This window comes from Herpailurus yagouaroundi, unplaced genomic scaffold, assembly GCF_014898765.1.
Source record: "Herpailurus yagouaroundi ecotype Mexico unplaced genomic scaffold, PumYag 183, whole genome shotgun sequence".
NCBI lineage: Eukaryota > Metazoa > Chordata > Mammalia > Carnivora > Felidae > Herpailurus > Herpailurus yagouaroundi.
The window spans coordinates 16,483,787-16,501,106 of record NW_024412414.1 but is presented as its reverse complement, the minus strand read 5'-3'; the positions used below and the strand labels follow the sequence as shown (position 1 = coordinate 16,501,106).

The window sequence follows — 17,320 nt, the reverse complement described above, 5'->3', positions numbered from 1 at the left end:
ATATATATATATATATATTTTTTTTTTTTTTTTTTTTTTTTACTTAATCTTCACAGCAATCTTGGAGGAAGGTACTAGCATTACTTGCACTCTTCAGATAGGAACACTGATACAGAGAGGGTGAGTAATTTGCCCATGGTTACCCAGTTAGTAAATGATGCTTCTGGACTTGAAGTCCAGGAAGCCTGGCTCTGTGTCCATGGCCCTGATCACTGTGCTCCACTGTCAATTCAGGGTGACAGTGCTCCAAGGGCAAAGGTCCCAGCCATGGCACAGTGTGAGAACTGAGGGCACTGTCATGTCTCCCCTTGGGCTTGGGCTCTCAGCCCTGCATCAGCCTTTACACTTTCTCCCTTCCCCACTTCCTCCCCACCTGGTCAGCCCCTGGCCCCGACCACACACTGCACACTGAAGAAGGGGTCCCGCCTCCCAGACCTACCTCTGACATCAAGTACTGCCTCATTACCTCTGTTTCTATTCCTCTCTCTTAACAGAACAGAAACCACTTGTTATGGACTGAATTGGGTGCTCCACAAATTCATATGTTGAAGTCCTAACTTTCAAAGACACTAGGTTTGGAGATAGGAACTTTGAAGAGCTAATTAAGGTTAAATGAGGTTATGGAGGGGAGCTTCCTGATCTAATAGGACTGGTGTCCTTATCAGAAGAGGGAGAGACACAGGGAAAAGGCCATGTGAAGACAGAGCAAGAAGGCAGCCGTCCGCAAGCCAGAAAGAGAGGCCTCACCAGAAACCAGCACTGCCAGCACCTTGATCTTAGATTTCCAGCCTCCAGAACTGAAAAATAAATTTCTGTCATTTTAAGTACCTCAGTCTGTGGTATTTTGTTATGGAAGCCCAAGTAGACCAATACATCATGACATACCTGCTCCTCTCAGAGTGGAAGCAGGCCTGGCCCTGGCTGGGAGACACGGTGACCCTGGAGAGTAAAGGTCTGCAACATGGGTCCTTCTTGGAAATCCCACCAGACAGCAGGTCTCGTCCAAACCAGTGCTGTGCTGCCACTGGTTCACAGATACCCGAGAGCTGACTGTAAAATTTTCAACAAACACGGTCATTATTAAAAAGTAAATTACAGGGGTGCCTGGGTGGCGCAGTCGGTTGAGCGTCCGACTTCAGCCAGGTCACGATCTCGCAGTCCATGAGTTCGAGCCCCGCATCGGGCTCTGGGCTGATGGCTCAGAGCCTGGAGCCTGTTTCCGATTCTGTGTCTCCCTCTCTCTCTGCCCCTCCCCTGTTCATGCTCTGTCTCTCTCTGTCCCAAAAATAAATAAACGTTGAAAAAAAAATTTTTTTTAAATAAAAAAGTAAATTACATAAAAATTTATTAAATAAATTATATTAAACATAAAGACAGTAAATACTCAAAACCACCCCTTCCTAAGTATTTTACTACATTTTACTGTCGTGTATCTACACAGTGGGTAAACCATACAACCGCACATCTCTTCCTAGATCCCCATTCAGGTACATCGCGTTGGTGGCGTAAAAGAGGTCAATTTGCAGGTGTAGACACCTGCACCACAGGTGCACCACAGACACTGCACCACAGACATTGGCATTTGCACCACAGACATTTGGCAAACACTTTAACTCAGAGCTTCATCTATTGTTTTGTTGATTGTCTCGACTTAAGAAAGTGATTGAGAAAATGTCAATAATCAGGTGCATCACGTATATAGTTGTTAAGCTGCAAATAGCACAAAAATCAAGGAAATATTCTTGAGGTAATCAAACACTGCTATCCAGTTCAGCAAAGAAGTCACTCATGCCACTGATGAAAATGCGTCTTCACTGTTTCACTTCCATCTTACTCTGCAACATAAGCAAAATCATCAACCAGTCCGCCTGCTGGAGTTCCATCCATTTGTCAGTTGAAATTGTTGGCCAGATACTGATAGAGAAGGTGGGCAGAAATCAACAAAAGCATTTTGTGAAAATCATTTGCCAATGTGGATGTACAATATTGTTTGTTTAACTTATACTAAATTGTGTAGTGTATTTATATACTCCAATTGCATAGTATGTTACATTTATTTATGCAAAATTTCATACTATACATTACTAATATTAGTTACATGTACACTAAATATATAATATTTGCAAGTACACATATATATGTACATGTGCAAGTACATATATAGATATCTATGTACTTTTGGTGGGGGAGGAGAGGCATTTATTAGGCACGTAATTTTTTAATTTTTTTTTTTTAACATTTATTCATTTTTGAGAGACAGAGCACAAGCAGGGGTGGGGCAGAGACAGGAGACACAGAATCTGAAGCAAGCTCCAGGTTCTGAGATGTCAGCACAAAGCCTGGCTCGGGGCTCAAACCCACGAACTGTGAGATCATGACCTGAGCTGAAGTCAGACACTTAATCGACTGAGCCACCCCAGCGCCCCAGGCACTTATTATTAAACATTCAGTTGCACACTGCTGTATTAAATCCTCCCTATTTGAGGCGACTGGGGACCAGGGAGTGGAATGTCTGCCCCAAGTCACATACCCAGGGCTCCTGACCCCCTACCCTGGGCTGCTGCTCCTACCTCATTCCAGCACCCTGGAAGTTATGGAAGGACAATCCAGAGAGACGGGAGGAGTCCCTGGGATCCCATCATTTCTATTTGTTCCTGAAATCCTCTTGGTGCCATACAAATAGAGCTAAGCCATAAATCCTAAGAGGTGCATAATTTCATTATTCTTATTATGCTTAATTAAAACAACGCTGAGCCTGGGTTAGTGATTAACTTTCTCTCCACCTCCCTCAGACTCCCATTAGGGTAATTTGTTTCTGAACCCTCTGAACAAACACAGGCCAAGATTTTGTTTTTCCTCTATTTTGGTTATTCTTTATGATTTTTTTTAACCCCTCAAGAGTGTGGCAGACTTTTTGTCAAACTTGTCCATCTTATTCTTTGAGATAAACCTTACTTGAGAAAATGGAAAGGAATGAAGGGCATGGCAGACTTTGGTTCAAAAATAGGTCTGACACCATTTACGAAATGAATAGACCACCTACACCCTGGGGGAAAAAAACAATCACATTACATATATCTGAGAAAAACAATTAGCATATATAAAGAATTCTTTAATGTCAATAATAAGACAGACAATCCAATTAAAAATGGACAAAAGGTGTGGGGAGCCTGGGTGGCTGTCAGCTGAGCATCTGACTCTTGATTTTGGCTCAGGTCATGATCCTAGCATTGTGATACTGAGCCCCATGTGGAGCTCCATGATCACCGTGGAGCCTGCTTAGGATTCTCTCTCTCTCTCTCTCTCTCTCTCTCTCTCTCTCTCTCTCCCCCCCCCCCCCCCGCTTCCCCTCTCTCCCATTCATGCTCTCTCTCTCTCTAAAATAAAAATTTTTAAATATGGGCAAAATATTTGAACAAACACTTCACCAAAGAAGATGTACTATTGGCCAAGAGGCTCATGAAAAATGTTCATTATCATTAGTCATTGGGAAAATGAAAAATTAAGCCATGGTGAGACAATGCTAGATACCCACTTCAATGCTTGAAGTTAAAGAGTTTAATTTCAAGTTAAAAATACTGGCCATACTAAATGATGGTGAGGATGGGGAACAAAAAATCTCATGTACTGCTGGTGGGAATGCCAAGTGGTCCAGATGCTTTGGGAAACCATATGGCCATTTCTCATTAAGACGGTGACCATACAATGCAGCAATTTACCCAAGAGAAATGAAAACGTATGTCCACATGAAACTTGTACCTGAATATTCACAGTAGCTTTATTTCTAACAGCCGACATGATCCAAGTGTCCATCAACAAACAAACGGATAAAGACACTGTGGTCTAATCATTTAATAGAATACTCCTCAGCACTAAAAAAAAGGAATATATTCTTGATATACACAGTAACATGGAGTCATCTCCAATAATTATGCTGAGCAAAAGAGCTAAGCATAAATGAGTACCTGCCATGATTCCATTTTACACCACATTCTAGAAAAAGCAAAAGTAGGGGTTCCCAGGGGCTGGAGTGAACAGACTACAGAGTAGCACAAGAGAAGTGTAAGGGGTGATGGAAAAGTTCCACACCTTACTTGGGTAACTTACTTCAACTGTATGTTGAACATGGGAGCATTTTATTATATGAAATTTATATCTCAACAAAATTGATTCTAAAAGTACTAGCTGTGGAACCTTGGGCAAGTTAGTCTACTTTTCTGGGCCTCAGTTTCCTCATCTGTAAAATGATGATAATGACAGTTGCTACATCACAAGAATGAAAGAAAAGATATGCAAGCACTTAGAACATGGGTGTGTACAAGAATATTGGCTTGCTTTCTTTGTTGATTTTGGTTTTCATTACATTATAAATGGCCATATAATAAGTATCCCTTCGTTCATCCATTCAATAAATATTTAATAAGAACCTACTACATTCTAGGTGTTGTTCTAAGCACTTGAGATACATCAGTAATCAAAACGAAGAGTCTTGCCTTCTTGATATTTAAATTCTACTAAGAGAAGACAAACAGTAAGTAATAAAGATAATAAACAAATTATATATAAAGTTACAAGATAATAAATGCTGTGGGGGAAAAACGAAAAAAGGGAATACGGTGACAGACAAGACTGTTGAGTCAGGGCTCATGCAGCCTGCAATTTTAAGTAGTATAGCCATAGGTTTTACTGAGTGGATGATGTTTGAGCAAAAAGTTGAAGGATACATACATTGGAGGGAAAGGAAAAAATACAGGCAGGGAGGCAGGGAAGGAGGAATCATAATTTCCCGATGTAATCATTTGTCAACTAAAACTAAACCTGATGGGCATTAATTCTACAGGGTTGGGTTGGGGGATGGGGGCGGTCACGCTCTTTCTACTGTACCAGTTCGATGACACGGGAGCATAAACACGGAGAAGGCGACGAGTGAAGAATGGTTACGGATCACAGGCAAGGCACGTTGGCACACTGAACCCGAAACAACCAGATTCAAAAGTCACCTAGGCCACCTACCCACTAGCTACGTGACCTCTGGCATTCGACCTCTCAGAGCGATAACGGTCCCCGAAGAGTGCAAGAAGGATCAAAGAAGACAGCACGGGGACGAAGGTGCTGGCATGACTCCCGGGGGCTTTCTTCCTGAGCCCCCTCTGGATCTGCATGGCTGCCCCACCTTGCTCATCCTCCTCATCTGGCCACCGCAGCCCCGGAACGACAATTACTGCGCTGTTCTCTGCAGCCCCGCCGCTGCTTCCCCGACTTGCCAATTAGCATGGGTAATTTCAACACCTCTCCGACTAGATGATTTTAAATTCATATTCAATAATTTATGGAAATGAATGCTGGTATTTTCCCCTCTCTCTTTTTTTTTTTTTTTTTTTTTAAAGCACTTTAAAGAGACGGCCCAATCTTCTGACACTTGACACAGCTGATGAGCAATCTGCCCGGTGGCAGAGTGGTTCCACTTTTGCCGGAGCCCGACCTCCCGGGGAGACCCAGGAGGAAAGAAAGCTTTCTAAAACATTTCAATTGTAAGTGGAGTTCATTAGTTTGGATCCCATTACAATAAATTATTAGCCACAGCTTTAAAGCTTAACAAAATGGACACCGCAATGATTAGAGTCTCCTCTGTTTGCACAAAGACCCTATAATAAACCTACACTTGATGGTAAGAACAGCATATTGGCCCTCGACCGAACCAGTTATTTGTCCCAAAAGGGAAAGCCAAATTCAGTTGTCAACACCCCCCACCGCCCGCCACCCCACCTTTTGACAAAAAAAGTAGGAGTTGGGTCTCTTCATTTCCTCAGAAGAACATTACCACTACGTCCCCGGGCAACTGTGATCATGGCAGGTGCCTGCTTAAAACTCACCACAGTTTCTTATCACTCTGAGGAGAAAGTTCTGTCAAAGAATAATGTTCTGATGAGGAAAACACCACTCTTTTTTTCCTCCCAGTTTTATTGATAATCTATATATAACATTATATTATTATATTCATTTTTTAAGTTTATGTATTTTGAGAGAGAGAAGGGGAAGGGCAAGAAAGAGAGAGGGAGAGAGAAAGGACCCCAGGCAGGTTGCGAGCTGTGAGCACAGGGCCCTGTGTGGGCCCAAACCCATGAACCATGAGATGATGACCTGAGCCAAAATCAAGAGTCAGTCGCTTAACCAACTTGAGCCACCAACATTGTATTAGTTTAAGGTGTACAACATAATGATATTTACATATATTACAAAACCATCACCACAGTAAGTTTAGGTAACATCATCCAGAACTTTGGCATCTTGTAACTGAAAGTTTGTACCTTCTAACCACCTTCACCCACTTCACCACCTCCCAGCTCCTGCGCTGGCAGCCATCAATGTGTTCACTGTTCCTGTAAGCTTGGTTCTTTTAGATTCCACGTATAAGTGAGATCATACAGTATTTGTCTTTCTCTGTCTGGATTATTTCACTTAACATGATGCCCTCAAGGTCCTTGCATGTTGTCACAGATGGGAGAATTTTCTTCTTTTATATGGCTGCACAATATTCCATTGTGTGTGTCTGTAATATATATACATACACAATGTGTATATGTAGATACTCACAATGTATGTATACAGTTGTGTATGTGTGTGTGTATATATATATGTGTATATATATATATATATGCCACATTCTCTTTAACCATTCATTGGTAAATGGACACTAAGGTTTATATCTTGGCTATCGTAAATAATGCTACAATGCACATGGGGGTGCCCTCAAGACAGTGATTTCTGAAAACCCAACTCTTACACTGATGAAGAATAAATATGTGTCAAACATTGATTTACTCATTAATGACAGCACTAGTGATATTGTAGAGCCCCAGTCAGTTCATAGCAAAATCAAACAAAGGTACAATCCCACAGACAATTAAGTCATTCTTGGGTGGGCCTGGTAGATAATGCTCTAGTCTGACACTGAAAGAGTCTATAGTCTTCCTTTTTACCATATTTCTAAGTTTTGGACAATTTTTCTTAACAGTTCTAAGTCTTCAACATGGCGGACAAAATGAGCTTCCTCCTCTGCTCCTAGCCCTGTCGGTACTGCTGCCCGCCTGAGGCAAGTTCCTTCTCATTTCTGGACCACACAGCTGCTTCCTTGGATGGAATCACAGACTTGTCCCTTCCCCAGGTCTACTGTACTTGAGGTCTCTCAGGTAAGTCATTTCCTCAAGGGAATCTTCCTAACTCCCCTAGGCTAGGTTAGCCTTCCATAGGCCTAGTGGTTGAAAGTCTGGCTCCCTTACTGGAATAGAAACCTCCTGAGAGTAGGGGTGCTTCTGCTTGACTCATCACTGGATACCTGGGGCAGAGCTAGAACCGGAGAGACTAAGGCAGAGGGTAAAGAGGGTGGCGGCACCCTTGGGTCATAGCCTAGGGCTCTCTCTGCTCAGGACCCAGAGACTCCGCACTTGGGGGTCTCATGTCCAGTTGAGCCACCGATGTTCCAGGAAGTTCATGTGAGGGCAGGCTAACAGGTCACAGGAACACATGGGACCTCTCGGCCAGGTGGCCTCCCCCTGCAAATGGGAGGGATGTGACTTACCTCCTTGGGCCCATCTCTCAATCTTATATTTGGGCTCTTGAGCAGAATCCAGGAAAGCAGTGTATTCTTCGCGGCACAAACTCAGGGTGACGCTCATGTGATTACGACTATGACAGATTGTGACGAGACACCACGGGATGATTGAGGGCTTCCTCTAATCACACCAATTGATATAAATTACTACGTCGGCCGCCTGAGCGGCATCTGTGGGATTTACACCTCATTAGATCGGCGGTGACAGAGGAAGCAACAGGGTTGAGCCCTCCCCTCCTCAGGAGCAGTCTCTGTTCGGGGCAAACACGGAAAGTGGCAACGGGAGAGTAACATCAAAAACCTCCAGTGAACAACGGCAACAGAGCTGGACGAAATAGAGACTAAAATAGTCACAATTCTGCGTCTGGGGGTTTCTGATCTGAATCAGCTCTTTACACTTCTGTCAGACTCCTTCCTCCTTCTGTTCTTTCTGAGGTCACGCCAAAGCCCCAAGACCACAGAACCAGGGGCCCGGGGAGAGCGCTGACAGGGACGCGACTCTGAGGTCTGGGGAGGCAACAGAGGCAGGAATCCAGCTTTGCTGGGGCCCATGCCAAGCACGGTTCCAACCTCCCATAATATCCACCGGCCGCCCTCGGTAAATAAACCATGGAAGGGAACGTACAGCTGTGTGACAGACAGGGCTTCCAGACAGGCCCCCAGACCTCCAGCCGAGCCTCGGCCCCCTGGCAAGCCTCCCTCCTGAGCTGTGAGCAGTGCCGGGCCAGCTCCCTGCCAACCCTCCGGAGGCCCATAGGATACAAACAGGAAGGCAGGAAGCCAGGAAACCTGGATTTCCTTACGGGCTTCTAGAGGCAGAGGGGAGGAAGAGATGGGGGCGGGGGGGGGGGGGGGGGGCGGGGCGGTGGGCAGGAGACGAAGCCAGGCCACTGGTTTAGGCACACACACCAGAGCCAGGAACAAATCCCAGACTTGATTGTAGGGTCAGGAAGTTTTATGTCACAGTTATGTTTTAGCAGTGGTGGGTGTTTTGGTTTTTTTCCAGAAGCGGTCCCTGTTTAGACTGTGGGAGGACAACGTCAACAGGTGGATGTATCAGGTGATGGATGGGGACTAGGTCACAGACAATAGCTCGGCTGATTACATCCGGCGGAACAGAAGTTATGCTCACCTAGAAGGTGCCTAGAGAGGATGCTCTCCCCGCCCTGCCCGGATGCCCTGTGCACACACCTGCAGTCAGAGCAGCTCATCAGAAACAACCGTGACCCTCCAGGAAGGCCTTCTGCCAACTGGAACACACAGCCTGCCTGCAGGGCCGGCAGAAGAGCCCCGGGAAGCAGCCCTAATGATGACTGATGGGGCAGTAGGATGACTCAGGCGATGCTCCCTACTGTGCCCCAAATGTATCTACAAGGATAACCATCTTGATGCACACCGGGATGGTTTCACCCCTTCCCTGTCTTCCCTACTCCCTACCGGTGCTTCCTGGGATCACCTCCCAGAAGACTCACACTGCAGTATATCTCTCCAGGTCTGCTTCCAGGAAAACCTAAACCAAAGCAGTGCCTTTGCAAAACTTACTAAGGGGCATCCACGGGTGGATGTGAGCTCAGGGGTGCAGAGCTTGGCAAGAAACCCTTCTCTGGTCTGAGTAAGTCCACATCGTGGTACTGATGGGCAGGTGACATGTGGGCTGGATTTCAGACCCCACCCGACTCCTGCTGTGCATCTCTGCCCCGGAAAGAGGCCCCTTGGCAGCCATTAGCATATTCACCACTTCTCTCTGCTTGGCTTCACGAAGGAACAATTTACCACTAATCTATTTTTGAGGCATATCGGAAATTCCAACACATACTCATGACAGTCTGAACATTCCTAGGAATTCAAGGAACAAACGGGGTGTGGAAGAAACAGAACAGGGCTTGAGCGTGAGTGCTCTGAGTTCAAATCCTGCCTTTGCCACTTTGGGGCGACCATTTCAACTCTCTGCAGTTTCCGTTTTTGCAACTGAAAGAGAGGACATGATTGCTTGGGGCATAAGGTTAGGAAGCAAACAACCAAACACGAGGGCAGGGTCTGGACACCATAAGATGTCCTTTCACACTTAGCCCTCCTCGTTCCTCTTGCTGGACTTCTGAAGCGGTCAGGGCCTGAATGGGACCCATGGGCATGAGTCCCTGGAGCCCCCTGACATTCAGAACCAGGTCAGCCCCCAACTAGTGTTGAAGGCTCACTGCTGTTGAGGGCCAAGAGGTAAATACGTTAATGGAGAGGAGGCCACCGACCAGGTGGTGATGACAAACCTCACTGTCCCATCTGTCCTTGACCTCCTCCCACTGCAGGCTGGGCATGAGAACAGCTCCTTACTACTCCTTTGCTGAGTGAGGTGATGCATGAACCAAGGCCCCCCGAGAGACCCCACACCAGGTGAAAGGACCAAGCCTTCCCTCTCTATTTCTTGACTCTTGTGCCTCCCGAGGGTATGTTATCCACAGCTGTCCCTGGGTTTCTTAGCAGGGCCTAGTGGGTTTGGCACAGCCACAGGTCTTCCTCACCTGGAGGTGCTGATTTGAACACAAGCAGCAGACCTCCTTACCTGAGCGCACACCCTGCCAGGCTTAGTACCGTGACCAAGAGAAACCACCAGTAAGACCTGTGAGAAATAAGACTTCCGGAAGCCTGGAGACCCCTCGAAAGTACCTCCTCCGGCTCCCCATATGCACAGCCACCCAGGCAAGGATGCTCTGTCCAGTAAGACACACACACACATATGCACACACACACACACACACACACGCACAACAGACAACACGTGGCCACAGAGTCTGGCTCTCACAAACATGTTAGAGACCAGGAAAGAATAAAAGGTGTGGGCCTAAAATATGCAAAGAAAAATATGCAAAATCAAAATGAATAAATGTGGGGAAACTGGGGGAGGCTCAGTCGGTTAAGCGTCCAACTTCAGCTCAGGTCTGATCTCACTGTTTGTGAGTTCAAGCCCCGCCTCTGGCTCTGTGCTGACAGCTCGGAGCCTGGAGCCTGCTTCCAATTCTGTGTCTCCCTCTCTCTCTGCCCCTACCCCACTCACACACTCTGTCTCTCTCTCTCTCTCTCTCAAAAATAAGTAAACATTAAAAAAATTAAAAAAAACCCAAGATGAATAAACGTTTCATTAAATGTCTACAGACACTGGGTCCACTGGGTTCACTATCTAGTTTTGTTTTCATAATGATTTTATTACGTCTGAAAGAAATTCATGATTTGGTTACCTTGTTTTGCGTGAACTTCTAAGGAGGCATGATGACTGCTTACAAAACATAGCCAACAGTAAATTAAATAAGTGACTGTTCACAGCCAAATAAGTTCAAAAGCAAATTCTAAAAATTATTTTTAAAAAATGCAGGGATCCCTGGGTGGCTCAGTTGGTTAAGCGTCTGACTTTGGCTCAGGTTATGACCTCACAGTTCCTGAGTTCATGCTCTGCATTAGGCTCTGTGCTGACAGCTCGGCACCTGGAGCCTGCTTTGGATTCTGTGTCTCCCTCTCTCTCTGCACCTCCCCAGCTCATGCTCGCACTCTGTCTCTGTCAAAAAGAAATAAACTTAAAAAAAATTAAAAAATGTTGCAGGCCACTGCACTCCTTTAAATAAATAAATGAATAAATCTCCATATTGATATGGATGCATTATGATATATAATATACAATATGTATGTATATGTATGGTATATATTATATAATATATACAAATTATATACATATGTGATAATGGTACATTATAAGGTTTGATCTAATATATCCTGTAGGGTCAGGTTCTAAAACTAAGAGTAACTAGGGCCAATAAACATCTTGAAATGGCTTGCTATATGTCAATAGTTACAACTATTGTTAGTTCTCAGGGAACTCTTTACTATTGTATACACCTTCCAGTGAGGACCCTATTATTTTTTTAACCCTGGATATGCAGACTTGAAAGTCAGTCACTGGTCACTAAAATGTACACAAATAACATCTTCTTCCTTAGAATTAAGAGACTTCACGACCACCAACCCATAGGCCTTCCTCCCTCTGGCCTCTTATCCTACAGATACGCGGTTTCCTCCAGAGATTTCAGGAAGTAGGCTGAGTTCACAGGCAACTTAACCTCTTTTTACACATCTCTGAAATCTTACTGCTGAGCCCCTTAAGGTCCCCCCCACCTCCGCCGGAGCAGCCACCATGCATGTGCAAGCTATCGCGGCCACCCCATCTTCCAACCTTGATTCTCAGAGGCTGCACCCTGTGGGCCCTCCACCACTGAAAGCCTTCATTCCCCACAAAGCCACTTCCACCCCATCACAGTTTCTGCCAACCTCTTCAGAGCAAAAGATGCGAGGGGCCATTAAACACAGGCCATTAGCAGAGACTGAGCCGAGTGGCACCAGGGAAATCCCCTCACAGTGGGCATCCTTTAGACTTTGGTTTTCATGCCACTTCAAGAAGCAAATTGATTTCAAATGCACACTTTAGAGCCTCTTGCTTACCCCATCATCTCTCCAATTAAGGCAAAAGCCTCAGGGCAGCCGAAAATTCATTATGAGGAACCCACAGGCAGGCCTGGGTTGGAGGTGCCCTGGGCAGCTTCTGGGCCCAGGGAGATGCCGGCAGCGCAACTGGAGACAGATGGGTGCTGGGTTTGTCGATGAATAATTCACACCCTCTGAGAGCCCTGCTGATAGTTGGCATCAAAGAAGAATTCTTTCCAAGCCTGGCCACTGTGCAGATGGGTGGGGGCTCCGAGGCAGAGGCCATGACAAGCTTGGGAGGGGTGTGGGGGTGGGAAGGGGAGAAGCTGCATCCACTGATTGTGCTTAGGACCCTCTTCCAGGATCTCCAGCAACAAACAAGCCACTTCCCCAGGATGGATGGTGAGTGCTTCTTATCAACACTGCAAGCCACTCGGCCTGGCTCCCGGAGGGCTGTTGAATGAGGCAAGAGCCCATCTCTCTCCACCTCCTTGCAAAGCTTTGCTCCTTGATCTCCTCTACCTCCTGGTCCCAACCAGCCCTTAGGAAGTCACTGCTGGTCACATCTCACAGAATCACAGGCTCACAGAAGTACAGAACTCAACTGAAGAAGCATTAGGTGTGTATGATATGCCAGGCCCTGTGGTAGGGCAGGGGATACAGTGTAAACAAAATAAAAAAGACCCACATTCTCATGGAATTTACATTCCTTTGGACAAAATCACCATAAATCAGTATGGTCTAGTCTCCTCTGCTGGAAGAAAAAAGAAAAGGGATTGAGGTCCAACTGTGGGTTTAATGCTGTGCTAGGAGCTTTATATTTCTCATTTAATTTTTCCCCCCAACCACCTGGAAAGATGAGATTATGACTCCCATTCTACAGGAGAAGAAATGGAGGCCCAGATAAGCTTAGTAAGATGCCCAAGGTCACAGAGCTAGTAGGTGAGAAATCCTGATCTGTCTTCACAGCAGGTGAAGTGCATCTATCAGGAAGCCTCCCCCCTTCTCTAGCTCATATAATCAGTCTCCCTTCATTTGTAACTGCGATGTTTAATAACTTTGTGAACCTGAGCGAGGGATGCAGTTTTCTCATCTGTAAACTGGGGTTGACAGCACCTATCTCCCCAGATTTTCGGGAAGATTAGAGGTGACCAGGCCTATAGACCCTTTGTCCAGAGGGTGATACTGATAAGTACTCAATACATGTGAGCCATCCTGAGTAGTAGTGGTGGTATTTTAATATTTGATTTGATATGAACAATCACACATAAGGAGAAAATGAAAAATTATAGGTGGCAAATAACCTTCATAAAAGAATAAAAGTGTACTAAGTCAGAGAGACTTACTATGAGCACACTAAGTCAGACCTACAGAAGAAAAAAATGGTTGCTGTATTATGAATATCATAGGTGTTCAGCAAGCTACTGCCTTCCGACTCTTCTTATCATAACCATAGGATATGGCCAGGAGGAATTCTGAATTGTTAGGTGTGCGGTCTGATCCCTCGTCCTATGCTGGCCATGATGACCTCAGTGAGTACTGCCCAGAATGGCTATGGGTGACAGTGCCAGGGACGGATTTCTCAACCTACAGGGCTCGGCTCAGATACAGTAAGTGCCATGGGCTCCTTGTTTAAGTACTGGCGATCGAGAGCCAGTCTTGGTTTAAGCTTAATACCACAGCCTCTTGTTTTCCTTATCCACCCAAAAGGCCACAGGGTGATAAGCTACGCTCCTTTAGTGCCTTTCAAATACCTTTTCCACCTTTTGTTGTGTATCAGCTTTTGCTGCCTAACAACCATGTTAAAACTGAAGTGTTTTCAAACCTCTATCATTTATTTAGCTCACAAGTCTTGGGGCTGGCAGTCCGGGCTGGGCTCAGCCGGGTGGTTCTTTGGCAGGCCTCATTCTGAGGGCTACCGTCAGCTTCCGGAGAAACTTGGGCAGGCTGGTCTATGGGGCCTCAGTGGGCACAGCTCATCTGGGCTTTATGTATCATCCCACAGGCTAAGCTGGACTTGTTCACACGATGGCAAAAGGGATCCCAGAGTTGCAAACTGTTTATGCATCACATGTGCAAACATCCTGGCGGTCCAAGCAGCTTGCTCTAAGTCCAGAGTCAGAGCCCGAGGGCATGGAAAATTACATGACAAAAAGGGCTGTGGGCACCAAAGGAAGGCATCCAACACACCAAGGAGCCTGGTAAAACCCTGCATTGTTCAGGATGTATTTGGATACAAGTAACAGAATCCTACCCATGTCAGCTTGGCTTAAAAAAAGAAAAAAGGCAATTTACTGGCTTGGGTAATGGAATGATCCAGGGTTGAACTAGCTTCAGGAATGGCTGAACGCTGAGGTTGATATGATATCAGATCTCTCGCTCTCCCTCTCTTTCTCTCTCTTTTCTATCTCCTTCCTTCTTTCTCCCCATTTCTGCTTTCTTGTATAGGATATTCCTTTTCCAGGAAGATTTCACCCACATGATTGCAAAGATAAACATCAACAGCTCGCAAATAGCTTCCTTCCAGTTTACCAGTTGAGAAGAAAAGCATCATTTCTAATAGCTTTGGTCAAAGTTCTGAAGAGGACTTTCATTGGCTGGCCACACATCTGCCCATCCCTGAACCAATAATTGTGGCCAGAGGTACAGATATTTTGATTGGCCAGACCTGGGCCCTGGGTCCAACCCTATGATAGAATTACAGGGTACAATCAGCCCTTAAGATAGGCAGGGAATAAGCAGTATTATTACAGAGAAGGTCAGGAATGGCTTCCCTGAGAGGATTCCAGACAGGTGACTCAGGTGATTATGGGAAGATGCTTAGGATGACAAGTTTTTTAAAATGCTCAAAAAATAAAACAAGAAAAGGTCTCCCAAGATAAAAGGCAATAAAGGTATTCTCCCAAAAGTGGGAGAAGTATGTGTTATATGGTTATATGTGTTACATGTTCTGGAAAGGCATCTCTGGTAGGCTTTTTACCTCTTGGTCAAAAATAACCCACTGAGACAGGCTTGACCTGCTATGTTATCCATCTCTGGAATATGAAATCTCTCAGTTTATTGTTTCCTGGACTTTGCAAAAAGGGCCCTTCCTGCAAAACCTCCTCCAGGACGGTTTGGAAAATCCCAGAAGCCCTAGGCCTGGCATCCAAGATGCTACTGGAGACGTATCCATTTCCTACTTCTCCTAACCTGGGAGGTCAGCAAACTTTTTCTGTTAAAAGCCAATTGTAAAGTATTTTAGCCTTTGTAGGCCAAGAGGCCAGCTCACAGCTATTTTTGTAGGTATTTATAGAACAAGAGAGAGAACAAATTTGTACAAGTTCTTTTCAACCGCTTAAAATATATTTAAAAAATAAAAAATATAGTCCATTTGCAAAGCTGCACAGAAACAGGGGGCAGGATGGACTTGACCTTAGAGTGCCAGTTGGTCCATTCCTGCCCTAAGCCATCTAAAGTGGCAGGAGGGAAGACAGATACTGTAGGATCCAAATCAGAGCCACAGAAAGAGAGAAGGAGGGAGGGAGGAAGGAAGCCAGTGATGGTAGGTAGAGTCTGAGAGAGAGACTGAGGAAGTCTGGAGGGAGAAAGAGGACTCTTTTGGGGCAGTGACTACAATAAAACAGTGACAGAGAGCAAGAGAGTGAGGTTACGCAAGAGAGAACAGGAGAAGATTTGACAATATTTGCTGTGCTTTGCGATGAAATTCACAAAGGACTCCAGTGAATACTCAATTGCTTTTTGGTTACTGTGGTACTGGTACTGGGTTGTCTTCCCCTCCGTTTCTTTATATGATCCACACCTGAGTCTGGGGCCACAGCTTTATGTGGCTTTCTTTGAGCTACTTCCCAATATTCTATCTGGGTTAACACTCCTCTCCATCCCAGTCATCCCAAGTAATCTGGTTCCCTCACTCATCACATCCTTCCACCTGGGATACACTCTCCCCCCCCAACCACCCTCCACTTGACCAACTCCTGTTTATCCTTCAGAGATCGTTCATGACTCCTGGAATCTCACTGCCCTGTGTCCTCACCCTGCAAAAGCCTGAGTGCCTCTTGGGTTCCTCCCTTCAAAATGGGACCACTCCTGCCTGTCCCTGTTGAAAGCAAGGCAAGGCAGAAGCACTTTTGCAAACTGTAAAGGGCTAGGCACGTGGAAGCTGATATTTGGCCCATTTTTGGTCTTCTCTGTGTAATCCTCTCCAGGTGATACTTTCATGGTCCCTTCGAGCCAGATCTCCGCACGCACAGTGTTACTGGGAGGGGAATGATACGCCTGTGATTTGGGGATCTGCTTCGCCAAACAACAGTTTAGTCAGCTTGGGAGAAGGGGGAGAACGGGGTGGTGCTGACCTCTCCCTTAGAGCCTCCCCAAATTCCAAGTGATTGTTTTTACATATCAGGAAATTCTGAGTGTGCCATGCTCAATTAAAGACGCAGGTGTCTCTTCTCCCCAGCAGCTTCCAGGCTGCTACCTTCTCGAGCTCGGCTCAGAACTCCATCTGAACCTGCCTCCTATAAATCTTAAATAAAACAGCCCCCTCAGTCGACAGTAATTAAACAGAGACTCCGCCGCGGCGCGCTTGGCATCCACACCTGCCACTGGGATCCCCTTTCTCCAGGCACCTGCGCTCGGCGGCCATCCCACCCCACCCTCCCCCCGGCCCGCTCGTGCGCACGCGCAGTTAGCTCGAGCGTGCGCCGCCGCCTCCGGCCGGCGCCCGAGGAACAGATGGAGCAATCATGCTCCTCATTCCGCCAGAAGGGCCCCGCTACTCTGGGGGGAGTTCTGTGGTTGTAAGACACATAATTAGACACGTCAGTGGACAATGCGGCGGATTAGAGGGGGTGGGCTCGCATAAGGGAGAACAGGCATCCTCATTGATCTGCGGCGCGCCGAAACGCGCGGCGCTCCCACCCACGCCCGGCCCCGAGGGAGCAGGGGCACAGCGATCGCCTCCGGGTGGGGGGGCCGCCTGCTGCCGCCGCGCCGTGGCTCCGCCGGCCCGCTGGAGCAGCGTGTGCCTTTGCTCTTCCTTGTTAAACACCGCGCCGGGCTGATTTCTTTGCAAAGGATGCCACTCCTGTGGACGTGTCACCTGTCAAGTGTCCAAGCACGACACGGTGGCAGTGGGTCCCGCCGCTGGCGCGGTAGGAGAGACAGCGACGGTTTCAGCTCATCCACCCGCAGCACAGCCCTAGTCCCTGACTCCCCCCCCCCCCCCGGGGTGAATGCTTCGAG

At 46.5% G+C, this 17,320-nt stretch overlaps 1 long non-coding RNA gene across 3 annotated transcripts in view; it reads left to right on the top strand.

Annotated features, from left to right (window-relative positions):
• LOC121041357 (uncharacterized) overlaps window positions 1-13,740 on the top strand; it is a 61,674-nt gene extending 47,934 nt beyond the window's left edge. Inside the window, exons 2-5 of one of the 3 annotated variants that reach the window (XR_005795701.1) lie at window positions 57-120; window positions 7,016-7,190; window positions 9,916-10,000; window positions 12,439-13,740. This is a non-coding gene — a long non-coding RNA (uncharacterized LOC121041357). Of the gene's footprint in view, window positions 1-56; window positions 121-7,015; window positions 7,191-9,915; window positions 10,001-12,425 lie in introns of all 3 variants that reach the window. The other 2 variants (XR_005795702.1, XR_005795703.1) reach the window with 2 other exon arrangements.
• The last annotated feature ends 3,580 nt before the right edge of the window (window positions 13,741-17,320 follow it).